Source organism: Lygodium microphyllum, chromosome 6 (assembly GCF_053477565.2).
Source record: "Lygodium microphyllum isolate KBCC chromosome 6, Lygodium_microphyllum_v1.1.10, whole genome shotgun sequence".
NCBI lineage: Eukaryota > Viridiplantae > Streptophyta > Polypodiopsida > Schizaeales > Lygodiaceae > Lygodium > Lygodium microphyllum.
In genome coordinates, this window is record NC_141140.1 from 13270768 (window position 1) to 13293404 (window position 22637).

Sequence of the window (22637 nt, forward strand, 5' to 3'; positions counted from 1 at the left end):
ATTGGAAAGGTTCCCTTATCCTTGCATGATGGCCAGACGAAGAGTCTGACAGATGTATTACATGTGCCATCAACCACAAAGAATCTAGTGTGTGTTGGCCAAATGGTAGAGCAGGGGTTGCACGTCCAATTCAATGCAAAAGGTTTTTTTGTAGAAGACTTTAATGATAAATGCAGGCTGGTCGCAAAAAGAAGTGGAGTTGGCCGCATGTTCACTTTAGATGCTAGAATTCCTACAATTGATGCTGCTATGTATGCTAAAGGAGTAGTTGCAGATATTGAAATATGGCATAAACGTATTGGACATGCAAATGTGCAAAGGCTGAAATTAATGCAGTCTAGAGGATTGGTTATAGGGTTTCCTTCTTTTAGAGTTGTAGATTTGCATAAAGTTTGTGAGGCATGCCAGCTTGGTAAGCAGGCAAGACAACCCTTCTTGCATGACAGATAAGTGAGTAGAAAATTACTTGATGTAGTACATACATATGTTTGAGGGCCTACATAGAATGTATCTCTTGATGGCAGCAAATACTTTGTCACATTTATTGATGACTGTTCAAGGAAGCTCTGGGTATACTTCATGAAGGAAAAGAGTGATGTATTTGAGCACTTTAAATCTTTTAAGGCAACTGTTGAAATAAAAACAGGCTTAACAGTGAAGTGCTTGAGATCAGATGGGGGGGAGAGTACCTCTCTAATGAGTTTAGTGGCTTCTTGAGGACTCATGGGATAAAGAGGCAATTTACTTGCAAAATGGGGTTGCAGAAAGAAAAAATAGGCATATTGCAGAAGTCGCATGGGCATTAATGGCTCAAAAAAATATGCCCAAACATTTTTGGTCTGAGGTTGTCCATACTACTATCTACATTATGAACATAACTCCTATAGCTCTAGTTCATGGGATGACTCTTGAAGAATGCTTTACTAGCAAGAAGCCCGATGTATCTCACTTGAAAGTATTTGGCTGTGTTGCATATGTTCATGTACCAAACGAGCTATGAAAGAAGCTTGATCCAAATACTAAAAAAAATATATTTTTATTGGATAATCTTTAGAGCAAAAAGGGTATCGCTATTATAACCGTGTCATAGGTGAGTTCAGAGTGAGCAGGGATGTTATCTTTGATGAGATGGACAGCTGGTATGCACCTACTGGTGATGTATTAGATGATGATAATGATCATAATAGCTATGTGCAGAAAGAAAAACAAGAATCATGGAGTCTTAGTGGACCATAAATATCATCTTGTACTATATCTACAGTGAGTCCTTGGTCTAGGAGACTAAGGAGTAGCCCCACATCTTAAGGTGGATCTATAAGTGTTGCAGGGAAGGAAAAAGGAAAGAAGAAAGTGCTGGATGGTAATGATGCATCTGCCAGTCATTTGGGATTTGATGGAGATTCTAGTGGTTTGGAGAGTTTGGATGATGAGCTTGGTATTCCTTTATTCAGGACATTGGGTGTACAGAGAGCTCATAGTAATGTAAAGACTCCATTAAATGATCCGGTGGTACGCAGATCTACCAAGGTCAGATACCCTTTTAAAAATTTTGGTTTTGAAGGTTATGCAGCTCACCATTATGCTTATATGGTGAAACTAGTTGAGGATGTTGAACCCACTTATTTTGAGGATGATGTTGGTCATACTCATTGGGATGTAGCAATGGATGAGGAGATGGCTGCATTAGAAGTCAATAAGACATGGGATTTAGTACCCTTACCTAAGGGTAAGAAAGATATTGGATGTAATTGGGTTTAAAAAGTCAAGCATAATGCAGATGGTTCAGTTAGCAGGTATAAGGCTAGGGTGGTTGCAAAAGGCTATGCTCAAACATATGGCATAGATTATGAAGAGACATTCAGTCCAGTTGCTAGGATGGCAACTATTAGATGTGTGATTTCCTTGGTAGTAGCCAAAGGTTGCAACAAATGGATGTTAAGAATGCCTTCTTGCATTGTGAATTGCAAGAAGAAGTGTATATAGAGCAGCTAGCATGTTATGAGGATTTAGAGCATCCCACATATGTGTGCAGGTTAAAGAAGGCACTCTATGGGCTGAAGCAAGCACCTAGAGCATGGTCTGACAAGATTGGAGAGTATCTTGTCAATATTGGATTTTGTATTTCTGATGTTGATCACTCACTTTATATGAGAAAGGGAGATGCAGGTTTGGTCATCATAGTCATTTATGTGGATGACTTGATTATTACAGGTGACAATGACAATGGGATTGCTAAAGTTAAGGACTTCTTGAAGAAGAAGTTTGAGATGAAAGATTTGGATGAGCTGAGATACTTTATCGGTATTGAGGTGATCAGATGTGATGATGGTATATGGCTATCCCAAAGGCAATATGGCTTGGATATGTTATCCAAGTATGGTATGACAGCATGTAACCCTCTTTCAGTACCATTGGAGCAAAATGTGAAGTTAAGTGCCGACATTGGGGATGAGATAGAAGACCCTACTATGTTAAGGAGGATAGTAGGGAGTCTAATTTACATGACTATCACAAGGCCAGACTTGAGCTATGTTGTTGGCCTTGTCAGTCAATTTATGCAGATGCCTAGAAAGCCTCATTTGGATGCAGTTAGACGTATATTGAGGTATGTGAAGTATGGACATTTTTATGAGGCAGGTAAGGACATACAAGTCTTTGGATACACAGATGCAAATTGGGCTGGTAGCATGTCAGACACAAGATCTACTAGTGGATGCATGTTTGCCCTTGGTTATGCAGCAGTTACATGAGCAGAATACAGTTAGCTAGGAATCCAGTGTTCCATGCTAGGAAAAAACACATTGAGGTGCGATACCACTTTGTTAGAGAGAATGTACTTGGAGGAGAGATTGACTTGGTATATGTCAACACACAAGATCAGATAGTTGATATTTTCACAAAGGCATTGGGTGTAGAGAAGCTTTGAAAGTTCCGAAGCTTACTTGGAGTTGCAGAGATAGAGTTGAGCTTGAGGGGGAGTGTTGAGATGGAAAGCTCAACACGTGCGGCCATTGATGATGGACCGCCTAGCTAGATGAGTCTGCACATCTACACTTAGCATGTTAGTGGTCATTATGATACTCACATGGCCATTGACTTATCACTTATTATATTTAGTTTGTTATACATACCTACAGCTGGCAAAGATATAACGCTAGTCGATTAGTGTAGTTGGTTATACACTGTTTAACTTAGAACACCACTTTCCTTTATGTTGTATCTTATATATACTTTGTGTACATTGTATAGTGTGTGAAAGAAGAAGAAGAAAACAGTAAAAAAACGTTTTGGCCTCCATCTCTCTTCTTGTGTTCTTGAGTGAGCTTCCTCTTGTGTATACAGTGTGTGTTTGGCGCAGCACCTCAAGCAAATCCCCCCACCACGCGATTCTTGACATTTACAAAAGTATTGACTTGTGCTTTTTATTGTGCACCTTTCTCCTTGATTTAGAACTTTTTAACACTTCTTATGTTTCCATATTTTTCTTGGCACACCTTTGTCTTCCATTTCACTTTTTCCTTGGCCTTGTCTTCTACTTTAGATTTTCTAGATTTTCCACCTTATTCGTCTGAGGGTTAACAACTAGTGCTAGAATTATGCCTGCAACAAACTAAATATAATAAGTGATAAGTCAATGGTCATGTGGCAATCATAATGCCCACAAATGTGCTAAGTGTATATATGAAAATCCATCTAGCCGCCAGGCAATCTATCATCAATATCTGTGTAACTCCAAGTAAGCTTTGAAACTTTTGAAGCTTCTCTGTATCCAATGCCTTGGTGAAAAAGTTAGCTATTTGATCTTGTGTGCTGTCATATACCAAGTCAATCTCTCTTGCAAGGACCTTCTCTCTCATAAAGTGGTAGTACACCTCAATGTGTTTTACCCTAGCTTGGAACAATAGGTTCCTAGCTAGTTGTATCCTGCTTATTTTGTCACAGTGAATGACAAGTGAACTATCTTCCTACACCCAATAACTTTTGTGACCATACCACCTCACATGTTGCCATAGTAGCACCTCTATACTTAGCCTTTGTACTTGATAAAAAAATTGTATGTTGCTTTTTGCTACTCTATGTAACTACTACACTACTAAGGAAAAACATGAATGGTAGATCTATTGTCAGACATGCTACCAACCCAATTTGCATCTATGTATCCAAACATTTGTATATCCTTATTTTCCTCATAAAAAAGTCCATAATGCAAATTTGACCTTACATACCTCAATATGCATCTCAGGGCATCCAAGTGAGGCTTTCTAAGCATCTGTATAAATTGATTTTGGCAAGGCTAACATCATAGCTTAAGTCTGGCCTTGTGATAGTCATGTAAATCAAACTTCCTAGTATTCTTTTGAATTGTAACGTGTCCACATGTCTCCTTGCAAGACACATCTTAGCAGCCCAATGGAAAGAGGGTCTAGAAGGCTCCGCTCGGCACTCCCATGGAATGTTACGGGGTTTGCGAACTAGGTCTTTCCGAGTCTGCCATGTAGTAGAAGTATTCCGACCGTTCCCACTTAGGACCGACCTGAATCAGGGTTTTCCTAGTGGTCAATCTTCTAGAACGGTAGCTAACATCGAACCCTAGGCAAATTACTTTACGCAGAAATGTTAGGGTCGAAGCGGATTCATGATGCACTTGGTTCAAGGAGAATGGGAAACGAGAGGGATGTGAAGCTCAACCTCTCTTCCCATAAGACATCATCCCATTCCGTTCCCCTAAAACAGCATAAATCGGAATTCTAGTGACCTGAACTCTAGGTCAGTGTTGCCTACTATTCATTCCCTTCGAGAAAAGTTCCTTGCTGTCCATTTCGCTTGAGAAAAGTTCATGGCCAATCGGGACCACCCATCCGTAGGACGGACACATGGCCACATCCACCGCACTTTCCTCAAGGTTGCTTTAGTTGTCTAATTATCTACCACATTTAGTTGGACACGCATAAAATAGCTTCTTTAATTAGCTAGTTAAACACTGGTTCCTTCACGTAATCTTAGCACTTGACATAGAAAAACAGTGCCAAACAAGTTCCTTTTCAATAGGTTATCTTACTTATCTTTGGAATACATCCATAAAGTCCAGCTCGCAGGCTAATCCATAATCCACCCAAAGGCTATCCATAATCCTCCCGAAGGCTATCGAGCAATCCACAGAGATTACTAATCCAAGATTCCGCCCATAGACTAGTATGTGGGCCTCGAGATCCAATCCCGAGTCACGTTGGCCTCTTGTGTAGGGCTCAAAAGGCAAGGGATTTACGGCCAGAGCCCCCCATGGCACGCAAGCGTCCTCCTACTCCAAGTAGTACCCAACGGAGAGACCTCTCGCGGCGGGTTCGGTCCACGTTCGCGGTGCGGCTAACAACCCCCTTGGTTAGGGTCAGGCAGACAGTCAGGGGTAACTGATGCTGCCTCTCCCTTCAGGCCTTCAACCGGAAGCATTAATTATCTTTTCATTTTTAGTTCCTTGAGCAAATAATGCAAAAAATGCTCCTAAACTGTTACAAGCACAATCAATCTAGTGATCGTTTATTTGGCCAACTACTAAGGAGTAAATCCTTCTCTCCGAATGCATCCAACATTCGATCCGGGATCAATTGTGACTGGGCAAGATCCCCAAGGGTTTGTTTGTTTACCCTTTTGTCCTTGGGTTAGGGTCATACCCTGTCAACCCAAATTAACCATTATCTTAGGTTTCTTAAGTCAGTGAAACATGGCGACCATGTCGCTCTAACTTGATTGATCCTTTTCTTATTAGGCAAAACATAACTTCCCTTAACTTGGCAAGTCAACCCAAGAAAGGTGATGTAACAGGATGTCTACTCATCCTCTTGCAAGTTGGACTTGTGGTAGAACCTGCCAACCTCATTACAAGGAGTGGCAAATCTCTCTTGTGATTAAACCACAAAGCCGTGCGACGTTGCAACTTGTTGCACAAGTGTCGCACCTAACTCATGGGATCATTTCACCCATTGAACGGCATTTCCTAGTCAAGGAATTATGTTTAGACAAGACGCAGGGTGTGGGGTGTCTTCTTACCAACCCAACCCTATTTGTACTAGGCCGACAACGTTCGGCCCTAGGGTTTCCAAACTCAATCCGAGTTTTAGCATTATTTCGAACGATCCTTAGGGTAGAAACCCTAGATCCTTAGGGTAGAAACCCTAGGGTTTCCAAACTCAATTCGAGTTTTAGCATTATTTCGAATGATCCTTAGGGTAGAAACCCTAGATCATTGTTTGCATGAGCGTCCAATTGACCCAAACATTCCGTGAATGTGGGTAGGATCTTTGAGTTTGAGGGTTTCCACTTGGCATCCCAAGTACGATACTATGTTGCATTTCTGACGTGCCAAGCCCTAGCTAGTACTTGAGGTATTTATCATATCGACCAATTATGCCTATACGAATCCCTTGCGGCAAGGTGTAAATAGATGCTAGATACCACATTTCATGCAAGTACACAATTTGTTACATCTATGTTCTATAAGGTATGCAATAACCCTTTACAATTCTACTGAAGTCACGACGAATGATAACTTGCATGAAACCTACTAGGGTTTACATCAAAGAATCATGCCTACAACCCTTTTGTCTAAGCTTTAGAATTTCATGCTTTGATAAGCCATGCAATCTTTTCTAAATGCAACTCGATGAAATGAAATTGACGCATGATGAATATGTAACATGCGACCCTAGATACAACATCGTTAATGAAGTTCATGTGACATGCAACCTTCAATCCGTTCGACAAACATCTTTGCATGCAACGTGCAATGTCCATAGTTTCATTTTCATGCCGTGCAACGGAAGTTAACAATTTCCTTATGCAAGTCACAATAAAGGAAGTTATTGACTAAATGCAAGATACCTTTTCCTTCACGGCCAATGCACTTAACAATTTCCTATTTAACCCTAGGCAATATGCGTTTTAGACTTCCACTTTGAAAATGCACGACAAGGCAATTTGTGACTAAGTTCATAGGGCGAGTAAGTGATTTACATTCATAACTTTGGAGATGCAAACGATCCAATTGCATGATATGCACCAATCCTTATCCATCGTTTGGAGAGATACTTTCTCAAATGTACTTTTATCACTACTACATGAATTATGATAAGCATAAAATGCATTCTCCCTATGGAATTAAGCGTGCTTAAAGCATTTCTTTATGTGGAAATAAATTCGTGGAACCTAGGCTTGTGGATCCATGGTGATGTCCACGTGTAAGTTTGGGGAGGAAACTGCTGTGGGGGTGCGCCTTATATCTTCTTGGGAGCCATTGTAGACGTGATTATGGACTCCGGTTTTTCCTTCGCCCTTACGCGGTCTTCCAAGCTTGATGAACAGCCTCGAAACTGTCCGCTTCTCCCTTACGCAAAAGTACCCTTTACAAGGTGTGGGTTTTTAGGACCCGGGTAAGGACCGCGTGCACAAGGCTTAAGGCCCTTGCCCTTAGAAGCTTCTAAAGAGCTTCTGACTTATCTAGAAGATGTGGGGGGGTAATAATTTGGTGGGAAGATGATGAAAAATGGAGAGATTGACTCAATGGTGGCAAATGTGGAGCTAGGGCGGCAGCAGAGTTGCAACGGTGGCAACAGGTGGCAGATCCGGGCGTGGCTAGGCGGTCCTCACGGCGGCTTGGTGGCGGATAGCGTGGCACTGGTGGTAGCTTTTCCTCCTCTCCACAGCAGTGTTCCCTTCTTCTCTCCCATTCCCCAATGCCTAAGGGGTGTTTTTATAGTGCAAGAGGGGGGGAGGTGGTAGCCACCACGTGGCCCATGCATGGCCCTCCCTCCTCATGCTCCCTACACCAAACCTACTTCTTCTCCCACTTCCTCTCCTTTAGCCATGCATCGGCTGGGGGAAGGGATAATTATTAAAAAAAATTGACTTAAATTTCATCAGTATCCCAATTTCCCCTTCAAAAGGGGTGTTCTTCCGCACCTACGCGGTCTTAAACCCCCGGCCTCAATTGCTCAATGCGGAGGCCTCATTTTTGTGCGTGCAAGGTACGGATTAAGCTGACAATAATTACAATGTGGGAGATAACCTTGCACAGGTTTTATGTGGCGTGTGGGGAGTCAAGTTCAATAATATTTTTGAGCGGAAATATTACATGAACATAGTAGGGTCTTTTATCTCATCCCCAACATTAACACTCAATTTCACATTTTGCTCTAATGGCATTGAAAGAGGCTTACATGTAGTTATACCATACTTAGATAACATATCCAAGTCATATTGCATTTGGGATAGCCATATACCATCATCACATCTAATCACCTCAATACCAAGAAAGTACATTAGCTTACCCAAATCCTTCATCTCAAACTTCTTCTTTAATAAGTCCTTAACTTTAGCAATTCCACTGCCATTGTCACCTGTAATAATCAAGTCATCCACATAGATGACTATAATGACCAAACCTCCATCTTGCTTTCTCACATAAGTGAGTGATCAGCATCAAAAATATAAAAGCCAATATTGAGAAGATACTCTCTGATCCTATGAGACCATGCTCTAGGTGGTTGCTTTAGCCCCCCATAGAGTGTCTTCTTTAACCTAGATACATATGTGGGATGCTCTAAATCCTCATAACCTGCTAGCTGCTCCATATACACCTCTTCTTGCAATTCCCTATACAAGAAGACATTCTTGACATCCACTTACTATAAATTCTACCAAAGTAATCGCACATCTAACAGTTGCCATCCTAGCAATTGGATTGAATATTTCTTCATAATATATGCCATATGTTGGAGCATAGCCTTTTGCAACTAGCCTAGTCTTATATTTGTAACACAACCATTGTCATTCTGCTTGATTTTGTAAATTGACTTACATTCAATAGCTTTCTTGCCCATAGACAAGGGTATCAAATCCCAAGTCTTATTGGCTTCTAATGCAGCCATCTCCTCATCCATTGTTGCATCCCAATGAGCATGACCAACAACATCCTCAAAACAAGTAGGCTCAACATCCTCAACCATCTTTACCATATAAGCATAATGGTGAGCTACATGACATTTAAAACAAAATATTTTAACAGGGTATCTGACCCTACTAGACATGCATGCCACTAGATTACTCAATGGGGACTTTACATTAACATATGCTCTCTATACACCTCACATGCTGTGACTAAAGGAATACCAAGCTCATAATCCAAACTCTTTGAACCACTAGAATCTCCATCAAATCCCAGATGACTAGTAGATGCATCATTACCATCCAACACTTTCTTCTTTCCTTTGTCTTTACCTGCAACACTTGTAGATCCATGTGAAGATGTGGAGCTACTCCTTAGTCTCCAAACCAAGGGCTAACTATAGACGTAGTACCAGATGATGATTCTAGCCCACTACTAAGGCACCCTGATTCTTATTTTTCTTTCTATACATAGCCATCACGATCATCTTTATCCACCAATGCATCACCATGAGATGCATACCAATTGCTCATCTCATAAAAAATAACATCCTTGCTTACTCTGAACTCACATGTGATAGGGTTATAACACCAATACTCTTTCTACTCTAAAGATATCTATAAAAATACATTTTTTAGCCTTTGGATCAAGCTTCTTTTGCAGTTCATCTAGCACATGAACATGTGCAATACAGCCAAATACTTTCAAGTGTGACACATCACACTTCTTGCCTATAAAGCATTCTTTGGGAGCATCCCATTAAGTGTAGCTGTGGGATTTCTGTTCATAATATAGATAGAAATATGTATAGCTTTAGACCAAAAATGTTTTGGCATATTTTTTTCAGCCATCAATGTTTGTGCAGCTTCTACAATATGTTTATTTTTCCTTTTTGTGACCCCATTTTACTGTGGGATACACTTGTAAGCAAACTGTCTCTTTATCCCAAGAGACCTCAAGAAGCCAATAAACTAATTAGAGAGGTACTCTTTCCCTCCATCTAATCTCAATCACTTAACTTTCAAACATGTTTCTCTTTCATCAGTAGCCTTGAAAGTTTTGAAGTGCTCAAATACATTACTTTTTTCCTTATTGAAATATACCCACAACTTACTTGAACAATCATTAATAAATGTGACAAAGTATTTGCTGCCGCACCAAGAGATATGTTCTTTGTAGTTCCCCAAACACGTGTATGCACAACATCAAGTATATATCTTCTCACATCTATGTCATGCAAAAAGGTTGTCTTGTCTACTTACCAAACTGACATGCTTTACACACTTTGTGAAATTCTATAACTCTAAAAGCAGTCAACCCTCTAACTAATCCTTTAGATTGCATTAATTTCAACCTTTGCACATTGCTATGTCCAATACGTTTATGCCATATTTTAATATCCAATATGTTTGTGCATACATAGCAATATTCATAGCAGGAATCCCAATATCTAAAGTAAATATGTGGCCAACTCTACTTTCTGTTGTGGCCCACTTGCACCTATCATTAAAGTCTTTTACAAAACAACCTTTTGCATTAAACTAAACTCGCAACCCTTGCTCTACCATTTAATCAATAAATACTAAGTTCTTTGTGATTGATGATACATATAATATATCTGATAGACTCTTTGTTTGGCTATCATACAAGGATAAGGGAAACTTTCCAATGTGTAAAATCGAGTGGGATGAATTATCACCCATTTGCATAACTTGGATTTTGTAAATCCTACATCTCTCCAAACCATTCAACATGACTAGTCATATGATTAGATGCACTTGAATCGATATACCATAGATAATCATCTGTCCCCTTTCTAGTAATAACATTCATCATATGTGTAATATTTATGCAACAAAATATTAACGACTCTTGATCCCACGCAAAAGAAATTTTGAGTGATCTTCCGCAACAAAAAAACCTTGGGCTAAGTGCTCCATCCTCGTGCACTAATAAACACCAACCCCACATTGTACCTAGGAAACCATGGCTCCAAACCCATAACCCACCACAGGAACCCTCCCTTCAAGGGACAAAAAAAGACAATGAATTAATTGCAATTTTTTTTTTTTAACTCCCTCCCCTTCACCCGTTGCATGGCGGGGAGAGGGAGTATGTGTTGGAACTCGTGGAGGGGCATGAGGAGGAGGGCATGTACCCTGCCACTTGTGTGGCCACCCTCCCCCCCTTCACCCCATATAAACCCCCTCCATGAGCTTGAGAGGGGGATTGATCATGCTGCTACCCGCCGCCCTGTGGAGCTGCCCACCGCGCCACCAGGCTACTACCGCCACCCCCATCATCATCATCATCATCATCATCATCATCATCATCATCATCGTCGTCGTCGTCGTCGTCGTCGTCGTCGTCGTCATCTCCGTCATTGTCATCTTCACCATCATCATCATCTTCTCCACCTCATCTCCCTGTGTCCTAGAAGCTTGAGAAGCTTCTATTGAAGCTTCTCTAGGCCTTGTTCACCCGTGCCTCCCGGATTTTTGACCGCGTTCCCCAAGGCCTATTTCTCGTGCCGCGAGGGAGATCCCGAACTGAAGGCAATTTCTAAAATAAAAAAAGGAGACCAAGGAAGAGTTTGCTGAGTCGAGATTTACTTCGTCAATGGCTCCCAAGCAAAAGTCGAGAGGAGCGCACGTGGGAGCTTCCACCCAAATTACAAGAGTGGACAATGCCCTGATATTGAATGCCCAGGTTCCAAATAATACTCCCGCATGGAAAGGATGCATAAAACATGTTTTAATTCACGTAGGTAAACTTAAATGCATCGTAAAATTTATGTACTCATTCGATTTACAAAGTTAGTTGCATGACAAGTACTTGCATTTGCCTGCACTTCCATGGTTAAGGGTAGTTGCATCTCTGAACGTATGATGCATAAGTTAATAGATGGAATTGTGCAAAGGCATCCTTGTTACATCACGCAAAGGACAGGGCATATAGCACATAACACACTTATGTAATAAATTCGTAGATGTGACTCGTGTATAAGAAAATTGTAGATAAACATTAAATGATGCCTAAATAGTTGCAACGAAAGGAAAATATTTATGAACTTTGATATTATGCAATTCGCATGCAATGTTAGTTACATTTTAGGTTGCGTGTGACTCGTGTATAAGAAAATTGTAGATAAACATTGAACAATGCCTAAATAGTTGCAACAAAAGGAAAAGATTCATGAACTTTGATATTATGCAATTCACATGCAAGGTTAGTTACATTTTAGGTTGCGATAAGCAGTAGAAAAAGGATTAAATCAATGATGTATTCATTGGCATCGGGTCATGAAATAATGATGCATCCATGCATAGAGTTCTTTTATCAAAGTTTGAATTTGGGAAAGGATGCATCTTCATTAAAATACTAAAAGCTTGAATACGATGCATAAAAGGTAGGGTTTATAAGAATAGCTCAGAATGTCAATCAGCATCGCATAAGGCAAGGAAAAGAAAGATCACTATAGATCCTATAGTTGCATAAAGGAAAAAGGTCTATGGTCTTGAATTTGCATATTCGCATGGAATGATACATCTCATACATCTTGTAGTTATTTACATCTTTTAGGGAAAGTATGTGCATCTCTAAGGGAAAGATCACCTTTAATCGTAAGACAATTATATCAATTAGGTAAATCGCATGTAATTGTGTGACTCACATGAGATTCATAAAGGCGTGAATAGTTATGTATGACGAACACCTCAATGTGCTGGGTTAGGTTAAGTTATGTTAAATTTCTGCCTAGTATTGCACTTAGGATGCCGATTTAATATTTCCAATCTCAAAGGTCCTACCCACATTCTCGAAATGTTAGGATTGTCTAATCGCCCGTGCAAGAATGATCTAGGGTTCTCACCCTAAGGATCAGTGACCAAATGCTAGGCCTCCGCAAGGAATTTAGGGACCCTAGGGCCAAAATGACTATCAGCCTAGTAGGGTCAAGGCTTTCGATTGGGTCAATAGGACTCCCAAGCCCTACATCTTGACCAAAGGTATTCTTGATCAAGAAATACCGTGTGATGAGAAAAATATTCCCACGAGTTAGATACCGATACCTTTCTCGTGCTACAAGCTGCAACGTCATATGCTTTTGTGTCTAAATCACAAAATAATATTGCTACTCCTTAGACCAAGTCTGGAGAGTTCTAATTACAAGTTTGACTTTCTAGAAGTTGAGTAGACATCTTGCTACAACACTCTTCCTTGGGACTGATTTGCCAAGCTAGGGCAGTAATGAATTGCCAAGAAAGCAATTGACCAACCAAGTTAGGGTGACGAGGTTGCCCAGGATTTATTGACTATAATATAAAGAAACCTAAGGTAGTGACAATTTGGGTTAACTGGGTATAAACCCTAGCCCAAGGAAAAAGGGTAATCAAGCAACTTAGCTTACGAAACCCTTGGGGATCTTGCCAAGTCACGATTGATCCAGGATTGAATGCTGGAAGTATTTGGGAGAAGGAATCACACGTTAGCAGTTGGCCGTACAAACGACCACTGGAATGATCGTGATTGTACACTTAGGTGCACTGTTTATACTTCTTTGCTCAAGGAACTAATTCAGGAAAAACAACTAATGCTTCAGGTTGAAAGCGTGGAGGGAGAGGTAGTACCAGTTACCTTCGACTATCTACTTGACCCTATCCAAGGGGGTTGTTAGCCGTGCCAGGTACGTGGACCGAACCTGTCGCGAGAGGTCTCTTCGTGGGTGCTACTTGGAGCAGGAGGACGCTTGGGTGTGAGGGGAGGCTCTAGCCGTAATTCCTTGCCTCCGGATCTTGCACAAGAGGCCGACGTGACTCGAGATGGGATCTCGAGGCCTGTATACTAGTCAATGGGTGGAACTTGGAATAGCGATCCCTGAGGATTACTGGAATAGCCTTCGGGCTGGATATTTGATGTATTCTAAAGACTATGATAAATAAAGATCAAATGTTAAAAAGGAACTTGCTTGACATCGTTTTTCTGTGTCAGTACTTAAGTTACGTGAAGGAACCAGTGTTTAATTCGTTAATTAAGGAAGTTGTTTTTGCTTGTCATACTAAATGTGGTAGGTAATTAGATAACTAAGCAACCCGAGGAAAGTGCGGTGGACGTGACTCTGGGTCCATCCTACGGAAGGGTGGTCCCGGTTGGCCGAAAACTTTTCTCAAAGGAATTGACAGCGAGGTAACAATGACCTAGAATTTATAGAGCTAGAATCCCAATTTATGCTATTTTAGGGGAACGAAATGGGACTATGCCTTACAAGTAGAGAGGTCGAGCTTCGCATCCCTCTCGTTTTCCATTCTCCTTGAACCAAGTGCAGTATAAATCAGCTTCGACCCTGATGTTTCTGCGCAAAGTAGTTCGTCTAGGGCTCGACGCTAGCTACCTCCTAGAAACTTGACTATTAGGAAAAACCCTGATTCAGGTCGGTTCTAAGTGGGAATGTCCAGGTGCTTCTGCTTTGTGGCAGACTCGGGAAGACCTAGATCGCAAACCCCATGACATTCCTTGTGAGTGTCGGGTGGCGCTTTCTAGACTCCCTTCCCGATGGGCTGCTAAGACGTGTCCTACAAGTGGACAGGGGGACACGTTACAATATGCTACATAAAAAACATATGCTCATTTTGGTCTTCATTCTGTCATGAAGACGATGCATAGTTTTATTGCTATAATTTACCACTAACACAATATTAGTGAGTTTGGGAATCTCCCAATTTCCATTTTTTGAATACTAAAAAGGTGGCACCCGGATAACATGCCTATAAATTTCTCAAATCCATATAATGTGACCTAGCATTGGAAAGCGCTTGAAAAATGGAATCTATTGAGCTATAGACCGCTTGATTTACAGTTACAGTGTTCAAGTTATGACAAATCCAAAGATTTGACCACGTGTCCCAAACTTATAGGAAATTCCCATATTCCCCAATATGGTGTTCACTACAAATATCATCCTTCTTAGCATAACAATGAGCTATAATATGACATGTTTTGCCATAATAATGATAAAAAATACCAGAATTACCAAAACCTCTATTCTGCCATCCATCTCTTTCTCTAGAGCTCCCCCTACCTCTAAAGTTTCGATAGCCTCCTAAAACCTGCATTTCACCGAATTGCTACTTTAACCTGTTTTATTGATTATTACTAGCATGTCCCATACCATGGTCTCTCGACGAAGAGGATCTACCACAACCCCTTCTTGAACTTGAGTAAAATACTTGGACCTGTTCACCATTTCTTTTAGATAAGTCACCTTGCATATTGATCTATTTGGTAATCATGAGAGAGACTAACACATCAAAATCTAGAAATGGCTTTCATATATATACAGAAGTGACAAATGATTTCCAAGTCTTCTCATTATTAAGACCACCGAAAGTAGATAAAACCAAATCATCATCATCATGCATTGGATCCATTAGGAGAAATATGAACCCTCTTTTTTGCCCCTTAATAAGGGGTTTCTCTCACCTCTCTCTCTCTAAAAAGAGGTTCCAAAATAATATTATAATAAGAGATATTCTACAATCAAGCAAATCTTATAATTATATTCTCAATAGATTTCACCTATTATTTTATTCCCAAACTGTAGGATAAGGTCACTTTTTCTCAAAATCCTCATAACTAAAAAATCCAATTCTATTTTCTCTAAAAATGGAGCCAATCATTGATATACGACTCTTTAATGCCCTCATGACTTTTCAACATTAAAATATATTAGAATCATTCTCATTCTTGCTTCTTAAAAGGGAGGAAGTTTAAAAATGATATAAAATGATGTACACATTATATTTTAAGATTATTTTTTATCCAGAGACACCTTTTTGACTTGATAGTTTCCTTGTAAAATTTTAACTTTTTTGGACAAGTATATGCCTGTTTTTGGGCATTTTTTCATTCCCTCTGAAAGGTCTAGTTTTGTCCCAAATTCTGTGTACTCTTCTCCTTCCTTCCAGAATATGGTTTCTTGCATACGAATTCTTTTGAAACAACATTGAGGAGTGGTTTTGATACAATTTGCTAGAATCAAATAATCTCTATCTACAACACTCTCTACTTGGCTATAAGCAATCTCCCTCTTCAATACTATGCTATAAGATATCTTCCTCTTCAACAGCCTATACTACAAGCAATCAAGTGATAATGGAGGTATTTCTATTTTTTTAATCTCTATGATGTTATTATTCTTCATAGTTGTTGTTTAATCCTTAAGCATCAATTCATATATATATATATATATATAGAGAGAGAGAGAGAGAGGGAGGGAGAGAGAGGACTGTGTGAGATGAACTAAGAAAAATAAGTGATAGAGTAACAGAAAGTAAATTAGGGCAGAAGATAAGATGATGTTATTGTTCTCCACTAGCCAAGCTTCTATATAAATGTGTTTAAATGATGTTGACAGAGAGAGAGAGAGAGAGAGAGAGAGAGGCACAGAGAGAGAGAGAGAGAATATTTTGGATAGAATAAAAGATAAGATTTGGTGCTAATTAGAGGTAGATTAAAAGCTAAGGTTACAAGATGATTAGTGGTTGATTAGAGTCTATCATGGCTAAAATCAAGAGAAAGAGACAAGATCCAAATGGGTAAAAAAGAACATAGATATAGTGAATCAAAGGGGTGTAATTGTGTGATTTAAATGTTAATCCAAGTTAAAATTGGCATACATTTTTCTTTACAGAATGCAGGTGCAGGATACGTACTAAGAGAAACAAAGATATTCACTTTCAATTATTGGAGGATGAATATGCACCAATGTTCAAAAGAACAGTGGAAAGGGATGATGCAATAAGATACATGATAAAACAAGAAAGAAATGTAGGGGGGAAAAATGTGGACCTTTTGGATTGATGGCTACATTTATCTACTGAATCCACGCACTCATCACCACAATTTGAAGGGCTTACATCATTTGTTAAGTTTGTTTGTGAAGGAAATGAAAGATTGTATGGATACACATGCAGCCTTGTCACACAAGGATTAGAAGGGGTTCATCAAGCCATGAAAAATATGCAGACAAGATTACAAGGGAATTGTTGAGAAATATGGACCTAGAACTAGATCTTGGCTAACACACGATACATTATCAGAATGAGGAATTGTAACTCAAGTGAATTAGGTTCCAAGATAGATTAGCTTGGACTCATAAACACAATCTTGAGTGACTCAAATTGATAGTATCATACCATTGAAATGAGTGTTAAATACATGCCTTTATAGCTTTTTGGATAGTATCACTTTTCTTCTCTGTGCTTATGGGATTTTGGATATTCTCCTAGAGCTTCTAGAGCATACATCTTTGTTATATCTCTCATATAAAGCCACTTATGGTCAAGCCTCTATGGGCATACATATGAGCATCATTTGCTATTCTCAACACCTCTCCTCAAATGATGAGTTCCTACCTTTGTTGGCTTTTTCCCCCCTACATGCAAACATGGACCAAGAGACTAGCTCTTTAGTAGCCTAGTCAAGTTAAGGCTTGAAACTTTACATTCTTGGTAGGGTTTTTACATCCACTATGGGAAACAAAATCCACTACGAGAAATAAGGATCCACTATGGGAAGGTTTTTGTTATCAGCAATGGAGAATATTTTCTTCATCTTCTTTGTGCTTCTTTCGAACTCTTTGGTGCAGCCTTTAATCTTCTTGGACTCCTTCTTGGTCTTCATGCTCTTTGCCCTTGTTGTGATTCTTGTCCCTTTGTTGACATGTGGTACTTCTCCTTTTTGCTTTATGCTTTTACAAATGAACACACTAATGTTACATGGGCTTGGTTTGACAAACTCTCATACATTGAAGTTCGAGATACATGAATTTTTTGGATTTTATTTGGCTCAATGGATAAACAATCACTAAAAGGGCTTGACATGGAAATGGATTTTGGAGAAGTGTAGGTGTGAATAAGTAAGTGTATGAGAGAGAGAATGAGCAGTGTGAAGAATGGCCTTTAATGGCTAGGGCTTTAACCTTAGTATTAGCCTTTAGAAAAAAAACCAAAATGAAGAATAATGTAGAGCTGCAGGTGGCAGGCTGCTTTAGGCGGCACTATTTTTCCAATCGTAGATCGTAGACGAATAGCCTTGAGTTGGTGAAGTAGGTCTTGTGGTGAATCTCCATAATATGTTTGTGAGTTATGATTGTCAATTCAAGTGCAGTTCTATCTTTATACTTCTTAGCTCTTTCTATGCTCGTGATTTTGTTACAAACAGACCTTGACGCATACTGAGCTTTTGGGCATTGTTGATACCCACTACAGATCTTATTACATTCTTCTTTTGGATGTTGCTATTGGGAAACATCACCTTTGTTTGATTTCACAACCTCTTCTCTGTCATACAGTCGACTTAAAGTTTGGGAGTAGAAATTTTGGTCAGATTCGTTAGCTACATATTCAATATTCCTAATGCAAGTGTGGTTCCTACAGGAAGGACATCTTATTTTCTTCATCTCTGGTATGAGCGTTGAGTTAATAGCATTTTCTACAATTTCTATTGTGCACTTGCAACAACGTATATGACCACATGGAAGGACCATCATTCCAGTGCCCAGAGTCTCCTGAGAAACTGGACAAGTCTCATCACTACCTCCCAAAATAGCTAGTCTTGGTTTAGAATCCTTTATCCCATTGCCTTCCATTGATAATCGGCTTTCACTTGACTTTAAAGGATCACCACACTTTTTGGATCTCTCTCTTGTGGCCAAACCCTTCAAATATCGGAACTGGCCTTTTGCACGGCATAAGGCATCATAGATTGCAAACTTGTCTCCAATTAGATGTGCATTCCTTCCAAGAAGCTCCTCAAGATGCACTTTAAACAGTTCCTTGATTGCACTAGATGCTTCCTCCCCCTGAATTCTAAAGCGGAGCTAGGTGATTGCAATGTGAAGTTCCTCCAAAGCAAGCAACACCATGTGTTGAGAGACTACAAGCATATAAACTTCTGTACATTCCTTTGGTTTTATCCTTCCGAGTGATGTTGTAGTTCATTTGGGTGGATTTTAAGTGAAGAGAAGGATGAGAAGGATATGAGATGAAGAATAAGCCTAAGATATGGATATGGTAGAGGGCCTTAAGGTAGGTTCAACTCCTATTATCTATTCATAAGTAAAATAAAGTTAAAGAAAGACTCTACTAAAATTGAAAGAGGAAGGATTTAAGGCATGCAAGGAAGAAGTAAGATGCATCCACTAGCTGTCTAGCTCAACCACGGCTCTGATACCATGTTGAGAAATACGGACCTAGAACTAGATCGGCTATGGTGGACGCAAGTCAAACACACGATACATTATCAGAATGAGGAATTGTAACTCAAGTGAATCAAGTTCCAATATAGATTAGCTTGGACTCATAAACACAATCTTGAGTGACTCAAATGGATAGTGCCATACAATTTAAATGAGTGTCAAGTACATGCCTTTATAGCTTTTTGGATAGTACCACTTTTCTTCTATGTGCTTATGGGATTTTAGACATCTCTTCCTAGAGCTTCTAGAGCATACATTATCTCTCATAAAAAACCAATTATGAGCAAGCCTCTATGGGCATACATACAACCGTCATTTGCTATTCTCAACATGAATATGCTGTCTTTGCTGGAAAATGATAGATTATTGGCTCAGAAGGATAGGGAGAACCGGAGCCTACAACAAGTAATGTCTATCATTGAAGATGCTATGTATGCTACACATGTGCAAAATATGGAGTTACAATCTAAAGTTATGGACTTGGAGAAGGAGAATTCAAACATACAGAGGAAGCTCACAAAAGCTTTGGATATTGGGCCCACTTTAAAAACCAAAGAAGCACGTCAGTGCATCTGATTAGTTAAACCAATTCACCAATTAACCAAAGAAAGTGGACAATATCATAGATGGATATATGCTCAATCGATACAATAAAAAATATGTTTCCTCATACAAATAATGATACTATTGCCAAAGTCCTAAGCAAGGATATGGTAAAAAATACATAGAAAAATCACAAATTTAGAGACATTGTAGATGGTGTCACAAGTTAACATCTTAGGGATGTGAGCTACTTGTTTACTGCTATAGATGCTCAAGGATTATGTGACAAGGTGGGAATGAGTTCTGAGTCATACATAGTATACTCTATCAATAATTGGATATAGGTTTTAAGAAAGTCTTCAAAACTAAGTGAGTAATGCCTCTACCGAAACCATTTCACGTGAAGAAGGCTCAAAATAACTAAATGAGAAAGTTTTAGAACTAATTGGTGAGCCAATGCATCTGGAACACACACATATATTGAAGTATGGTTCCAAAGAAGTTACCTTAGTAGAGACAAGCTTAAGTTTGTTCTAAAACTTGATGAGAGTGAGATTATCAAGTGACCAAAACTTGAACATGTGAGTATAACACTTATGAATTGATCATTGGATCCCAACATTTATGAAAACCATAATTTATACTTGAGTGTGCAATCAAAGAATGAAATATGGTGGCTTGTAACATTTGAAGTACCAAATAATGACCATGAAGTACTTTAAGTTTCTTTTAATTTCACTAATATACCTAGTGTTATCCAATAGAAAAACAATGGAGCAATTTTACACGTTGAGGGGTTTGGGGACTATCAAGTTGAATGGCATCTTGCAGGTGATTTAAAAACATTGAAGTGTATGTTTGGTTTATCAAATGTAGCGAATGCAAAATTTGTGTGCATATACTGCATGCAAACTAGGAAGAAAGGAAAAGATGGAAAGAAAGAATGGCTTGCCAAGGTAGGACAACAAGGTGCTCCAACACGTTGTCAAAGGGTTTGTGAAAGCAATGTCGCAACCACAGAGGTTATTGGTCCAGGATAGAAGATCAATCAAACAAGATCAAGATTCAATTTGTGAATGCAATGTCAGAAAATGACCCTATAATCAATTTGTTCAAGCCTTTAGTCTCTTGAATGTGGCAAACAGACTTGTTGGCCTAGTTCTTCGGAAAGGAAAAAGCTTGATAAGTCATAGAGAACTTCCACAATGTCTTCACGAGTCATTTTCCCCTCTCCATCTGCATCATAGACTTTAAACAAATGGACTTCACTTTCTTTTCGAAGGTTTGCTTTAACACTGAAAAACTGAGAGAAGGGTCACAAAATCCTTGAAATTCAAGCCAACCAACACCTTTATCATTTTCTGTAGTAACATAACAATAAACTCTGGAACTGATAGTAACTTCTTAGCAGAGAAGAAGTCTTTCCCATTACATCATTGAAAACTGAGAGAAAGGCAAAATCTTCCATAGAGGAAGACAATTTTCTGCTATGAAACTGTTATAAGAGTCGACAGTGTTCTTGAACATCTTCAATGTCATATTGTGTGAGCATAGAGGAAGCATTTCCATCAATTCTATCTATATATGTTCAGCTTTCAACCAGAGTCAAGTTAGTCTTCCAGATTTTTCCTGCACACAGTTTTATTTACTGTAGCACCACAACGTATTCTTTCCCTATTGTAATGTGCAACATTCGTCCACCAGTCAGCCTTGGACTTCACATATCTTAGGATCATATTCTCAATGAGTACAGGCAGGCCTGGAACCTTCCAGAGAATGTTTGCTTTCCAGCAAGCATGGTTAAATCAATCTTCTCAAAGAACTTCTCAATTCTTGTTTGAAGCATCACTACACACTCTCCTTCACTTGTATCCCATATGTCTTGCAGATTATTTATGCCTTGACATCACTTGTAAACTAGCAAAGGTGGAAGCTCAGAATCGGCAGGTTTGATCCAATTTGGAAACAAGTGTCGTTTCACCTTCATACCACAAGTACTGATCAAAGTATGCATTTGTAATCTTTTCCAATGGCTCGATTTCATAATCTGGAATCAGATAACTATACAAGTCCATGAACTCTATCCCAACTTCTTTGAAGGCACGTTGAGTCAATAAGTGTCGCTTGATACGGGACAAAGCCTCATGTGGATTATCATAGGCCTGTTCAATCAGACTCGCGCTGTTGTTGATTCGATTGTACAGCCACACTATACGACTCCTTCAATCGTTCTAATGCAAGAATCAGAAGCTTTGTTTCAAGCTTATATGAGAGAGGAGGGAATGGATTAGGTGAAAATTTTCTGGACTCCAGCCAATGCACGACTGCCTCCTCCTGTTGCATTCATTGAGCCGCAGAGTACAATCTAGTTTTCTGTTGAATATTAGCTGATAAAACAGAGCTGAAGGATGAACAAATGGAGATTTTGGAAGCATGTGCATTATTGAAGCTCATCTGCTGGACCGCAGGAAACAATATGTTTCACTGAACATAATTACGCTAGAGTATATCTCATCCATATCTTCAATTCGCTTTAGCCTTCCCTTACTGGGCTGTAGGAAGTAGCTGATACCAGGAAATCAATGAAGTGGCAAAGCCCAAAGCACCAGTAACACGTGGTGTAACTTTCTTTGGCGCCGATTGGAGGAGGCCGATTGCAACAACAATATCAAGCGAAGACTTGGTCCATGATAAAACTCGTTGCTGTGCTTGCATCCTCTAAGTCCCCCACCTTTTTGAACTCGGAGCTCAATTCGATTGCTGGATTCTCTGGATTGCTTCTTGCAGGGTTTCGAACAACCAACCCCTCTTCTATAGTGTACAAGTCAGACTTCACAAGTAAAAGATCTGATGTTGCTTTCACAGGCAGAAAGCGGGAGCGAGGAACATTTAGCCTCAATA